Source organism: Podarcis filfolensis (assembly GCF_964270895.1).
Source record: "Podarcis filfolensis genome assembly, chromosome: 17".
NCBI lineage: Eukaryota > Metazoa > Chordata > Lepidosauria > Squamata > Lacertidae > Podarcis > Podarcis filfolensis.
This window is the reverse complement of record NC_139621.1, coordinates 18,462,197-18,468,303: the sequence shown is the minus strand read 5'-3', so window position 1 is coordinate 18,468,303 and position 6,107 is coordinate 18,462,197.

Sequence of the window (6,107 nt, the reverse complement as noted above, 5' to 3'; positions counted from 1 at the left end):
CAATCGGAAGACAGTAAAGTTCAGTTGGGCTGGAGCTGCCAAATTCTGGTGTTAGATCCATTTAAAACTGATTCCTTCTCTAATCCTAGTTGTACAGGGAGGATGAACTGCCTTTCTATTCTCTCTGGCCTGGCCTTACTAATGTTTTTTGCAAACGTGCATTATGCGTCTCTGTGTACCAGGCACTCAGAGGTGCACTGCACCCACAGGGATCCCTGTAGAAACATGCTCTCCCACAGCACACTGACCTGGCACCAAAACGGGCATTTCGCTAGCATATAACTGAAGGCAGTTGATAAAATGATCCATCCAGAAAATGAGGTGCTCAGTGTTGGGTAATGTGTGCAAATCCTAACAGTCTTTCATTTGAATCATTGTCTGCCTCCGAGGAAGGTGTTCCTTGCACAGGTCATAGTCCTTCACAGAAAAGCCTTAGCTCACCTCAAATACGTAGAAGACGGTACAGTATGTACGTTTGGGAATTGGGCTAGATGACCCTTGAGGTCCCTTCAAACTTGACAATTCAGTTTCTAACTATAAAGGTGAGAGGATGACTCTGGGTTAGGTATCTTGGCATAGTTTGAAATTAAAATAGTCTGTTAAACCACTCTTTTTGACATGATCCTCAGGTTATGTGGCACTGTTAGATGTTTTTGTTTGGCAAAACTCAGTTTGTCCTTTTCTGTCTTCCTGCTGGCCAAGAGGAAGGGGGCGGGATCTTTTAAATCACTTTGTAATGTGAATATAGACCTGGGCTGAGCAGCAGAGGGCGATCTTAACATAGCAGTGGCTGTAGCTGAAAAGAGCACTTCTTTTTGGCTGGCCTTTCTATACTCGCGTGCAGGAACATGATGGCACTTTGAAGCGTCTTAAAAATGTGGGTTGGTACAGTGCCATAGTGCTTTTTAAATGTACCAGTAAAGGGGAATATGATGTGCATCTTCACAGGCATTGTGCTGCTTTCCAATGCATCGAAATGCAACCACGCCATGGGGTTATGCTGCAGCAGGAGCAGGGGGCCACATTTCCAACGGGGGGCGGGGGGCAAAGCTAGAGGCAAAAGGGGACAGGGCAATGAATGCACAAGTTGCCATTGTTCAAAAGGCACTATCAAAGTTCAAGGTTGCATCCCAGCCAGGTGGAAACATTTTTGGTGGAAATCATGACCAGTGAAGGGTCTGGCCTGGGGAGAGTGCTGAGGGCCGGTTAGAGAGACCTGGAGGGCCACACGCAGTCCCTGAACCTGAGGGTTCCCTACCCATGCGCTACAGGCTGTAGAAAGACTTGCATTTTTGACAAATAGCAGGAGGTGCTACCAGATTTTTGAGAACAATTGTGTGCTTTTCTGATATATGTTTTGTGACGGGTGTTAGTTTAAAAGCAACACGGCCGCGAGAGTTCTGGTAGCACAAGGATGGAAGACTGAAGAAACCCCAACTAAAGAATCATGGCAAGAAAAATTGATGGACTATGCAGAACTGGCAAAACTGACATACAAGCTACGGCACAAGGATAACTGTGACTTTAAGGATGATTGGAACCCTTTACAAAGTATCTGAAGACGCAACAAGCAAACTGGACTCCTTGGCAGGTTTTGAATAAACATTCACAAACTTTTTATTGATGATAATCAGCTAAATAGTTTGAGGATCTCTACAACTTTGTAACATGCAGAAAACAGCATTCTTAGAGAAACCAAGGACTGGAACTGAGGGAAGTCAGGGGGTGGGGGGGGGGGAGGGAGGAAAAATGGGGGTGGAAACAAGGATGATGTTTTTGGATAATACGTGTTGTTATAATTTTGAATAAAAATAAATAAAAAAAGCAACATGCACGCCCTCTGAACCCAATTTTCCAAAGGCTGCAGTCCTGCTGGGAGTAAGCCCTATTCAACTCAGTAGGTCATATTCTGGAGTAGACATGATTGAGATGGCAGCGTGCTTGCTCAAGTCCTCCCATTGGCTTCCTCTCGCAGGCTGTCCAGAGAGAAACAACAGCTTCCATGCACATGGTTCCAGCTCCAGCCCCTGCTGTCTCCAGCTAGGACTGAGAAAAGACTCCGGCTTCAAACTCCAAAGAGCAGTGCCAGCCAGTACAGAGACAATACTTGTCCTTGGTGGACCAATGGTTTTCACTCAGTATAAGGCCGATTCTTTTTTTCAGAGGTGAACCCAGTCTTTGGCAAGGAGGTGCATTGTCAGCCCTGAAGCAGCAAGACACCATGGACCAGAAACTCGAAAAGTTTGCTTTTTGTTGCCTTTAGCGCTCTGCCAGTGACTTCCTCTGCCATTGGGGTTGGCTCTGCCCTGCCTCCCCTCCTCCTCTCTTGGTCCATCCATCGGCTTTCCTCCTTCCCTCTGCTTGCTGCTTCCCCTCCCAGCCACTCCGGGCCAGAGTGCAGAAGCACAATACAAACATAGTTTTAAAAGAATAGAGTAGGCATTGGAGACAGCTGATCTATGAATGTGCAAGTGTTATCCTTTAAGAGGAAGGGAAGGGTGGTATTTTGGCAGCTGCATCTGCATGCGCCTACATTTAGGAATCAGTGGGCCTACTGCCTTTCTTTGTACTCACAGGAATTACAAGGCAAGGGCTAGTTAAGGTTCTAGGTAAAGGGACCCCTGACCATTAGGTCCAGTTGCGGACGACTCGGGTTGCAGCGCTCATCTCACTTTATTGTCCAAGGGAGCCGGCGTACAGCTTCCGGGTCATGTGGCCAGCATGACTAAGCCGCTTCTGGCGAACCAGAGCAGCGCACGGAAACGCCGTTTACCTTCCCGCCAGAGCAGTACCTATTTATCTACTTGCACTTCGTGCTTTCAAACTGCTAAGTTGGCAGGAGCTGGGCCCGAGCAACAGGAGCTCACCCCGTCGCGGGGATTCGAACCGGCAACCTTCTGATCAGCAAGCCCAAGAGGCTCAGTGGTTTAACCGACAGCGCCACCTGCGTCCCTCAGTTAAGGTTCCAGCTTTCTGGAATTCTTTATATGCTGTTTTAGGCATTTGACACAAAGCAGGTCCACAGTCCAGGGAACTGCAGCTGTCGCCATCTTGTGCTGCTCTCTGTAAAGCAAACTATGGGTGCCCTAATTGTTTTGAAACAGTGGTGGTGGAGGGGCAGGGCCCTGATTCAGAATGCAGAACAAAAGTGACCATTCTGTCATTGAGTGAAAAATATTTCTTTTTGCCTCTGCAGAAGAGTGGGTACTGGAATTTCTCTCAGCCGAGCTTTGAATACCAGTCTGTGTTATCCAATGCCTGTTCTCTTCTGGTATGCTCATATGGATGGGGCAAATGGAAATAATGTTTTTCTGCACTTCAAGTTAGTGTGGCTGTGTGTTACTGTAATAACTATGAAATGACTAATGGGGTTGAACCACATTATTCTCGTGACGTTTTGTGAAAGAGTCAGCTGAGAAAACAACCACCACCAAAACAAAACTCACAATAACATAATAAAGCAAAGGGTGTTTTCCAGGAGAATCTCTTTATTTGCTCATGATAATAAAAGAAAGCCCTGTTATATGAGGGAATTTATGAAAATTGGTAAAAGCATCTGGAAGATTTAGCGGGGGGGGCGGACCTCAACAACCCCCTCCCCATCCCTCAAAAAAACCTCAAGAACTTATGTGTCCAGATTTTCACTTTTTGAAATATAGCAACCCTACATTAGGGGGGAAATTGGGAAAGGGGCTTTGGATCTCGTGTCAAGGCCTGTCTCTGAAAACTTCAACAGTAGGCAGGAGATGTTGCAGTCAAGCTTCAATTTTGTTCTCAGAAACAAATATTTGAGCTTCCGTATTTAGCACAGAGGCAGCCTTTTTTAATCTTTTGTGTATGTGTTTCGTGGCTGGCACTTGTTGCTTAGTATGTTTGAAGAGGATGGCTTAGACTGCTGGATCTTGGGGTGAAGAAGTCTTGAGATTATTCAATGTTTCCGATTTGGAATGAAGAATAAAGGGCAGGCAGAAGGTATATTGTGAGTGAGCAATAGATCAATGACCATTTTCAAACAGCTAGTTAGTAACTCCCTGGAATCTTGCTCGGATGCCTGATTATTGTCTTCCAAAGCAATTAGAGTGGTATCTCGGGTTAAGAATTTAATTCGTTCTGGAGGTCCGTTCTTAACCTGAAACTGTTCTTAACCAGAGGTAACACTTTAGCTAATGGGGCCTCCCGCCGCCACTGCGTGATTTCTGTTCTCATCCTGAAGCAAAGTTCTTAACCCAAGGTACTATTTCTGGGTTAGCGGAGTCTGTAACCTGAAACGTCTGTAACCCGAGATACCACTGTACTCCATTCTGAACTTAAAATGGAAAGCATAATGCTGGTGGTCAACAAAAGAGGTTTAAAGACTCAAGGCAAATCTTTAAAAATGTTGTATAAACACCGACAACTGGGAAACACTGGTCTGCGAGCGCTCCAGTTGGAGAACAGCCTTTATTAAAGGTGTCATGGGCTTTGAAGACGCTCAAATTCAGGACAAAAAGGGAGAAACGAGCTAAGAGGAAGGCATGCTTGGCAAACCCTCACCGGGATCCACTTCCACCCGGAAACCAATGTTCCCACTGTGGAAGGACGTGTGGCTCCAGAATTGGCCTCCACAGTCACTTATGGACTCACTGTTAAAACTGTGTTCATGGAAGACAAATCTTACTCGGTTACGAGTGATTGCCAAAGAAGAAGGAATCTTGCAAAGAATGCTAGACCACTCAGACCTTCCTCTGATCCAGCAAGGGCCTTATGTTCTTGGGCAAGCAGCCATACTCCATAGTGCTTAACAAAGATGAATTATACCTAAGAGATCTTGACCCATGCATGCCTTTAAAAAGTGACTGAAAGCAGCCAACCCGCTGTTCGAGTGCAGAGCTTGCTTCACTCGTTAATTCTTCCACAATGTTGTTTTTAAGATTTCCTTTGCAGTATACAAAAGGTAAATATCCCTGCTTTCTAAATCTACAGGATGCCTTAAATAACCCTTTCTTCAGCTTATTACCCCTACGAAAGCTTATTGGCTTTAGAGGCAATTGTCTTAGAATGGTATGAAATGCCTTTGGAGCCCAGGCAGTTTCCTTCCTGTTCAGGTTTAAAGGATTTTCCCACTGGAATCATATATATGGTTGTGTTTTCCCTTCTTATGGGAAGTTGGTTTTCATTAGAAAATATATTGTAATGCAAACAAGCTGAGGAGGTTGTGACCATCTCATAAATTTATGAGCGGGGACTAAGGATTACTGAGTGCTTTCAAATTTTAAAGCTCCCACATAGAGAAAAATGAAACCATTATTAAAAACACCAGGGGTGTGTGTATGTTTTAAAAAATAGTTTGGACACTTCCCCCTCCAACTGGGTTTGTATGAGGCAGAAGGGAAGTCTGTGTGGTGTTGAGTCAGTATGTTTGCCAGTTTTCTAAGTTTCCCACAGCGATTTGAGGTTTAGATGTTCCTCTCTCCAAATCTTGGAGGAAAGGCATTGATGTTCTGGGGGACAGAGAGCTAGCCAGACTCTACAGAGTAGTGCATGGCTTAGACTGGTAACACAGGCATATACCCCAAAGGACACTGTATGTAATAATAATAATAATAATAATAATAATAATAATACATTTTATTTATATCCCGCCCTCCCCAGCCGAAGCCGGGCTCAGAGCGGCTAACATCAAATGTATAACACATTAACATAAAAATAGACAATCAGTTAAAATACATCCTCAAATCAGATCAGGATCAGAATAAAACCCAATCAGATGGCAACCTGCAGATTAGGGTTGGGGACCTTAAATGCTCACCAGGCCCAACTGTTTGTGCTGAACTTATATGGGCCTGTGAGAAAAATTGGGAGGCCGCTTTCATGTAAGTTCTTATGAAGGGGGAGAGGGAGTCAGATTGAACCCCGACCAAAGGCCTGGCAGAACAGCTCCATCTTGCAGGCCCTGCGGAAAGATGTCAAGTCCCGCAGGGCCCTAGTCTCTTGTGATAGAGCGTTCTACCAGATTGGAGCCGCGGCCGAAAAAGCCCTGGCTCTAGTTGAGGCCAGCCTAACCTCTCTGTGGCCTGGGACCTTCAGGATGTTTTTATTTGAAGACCGTAAATTCCTCTGTGGGACAT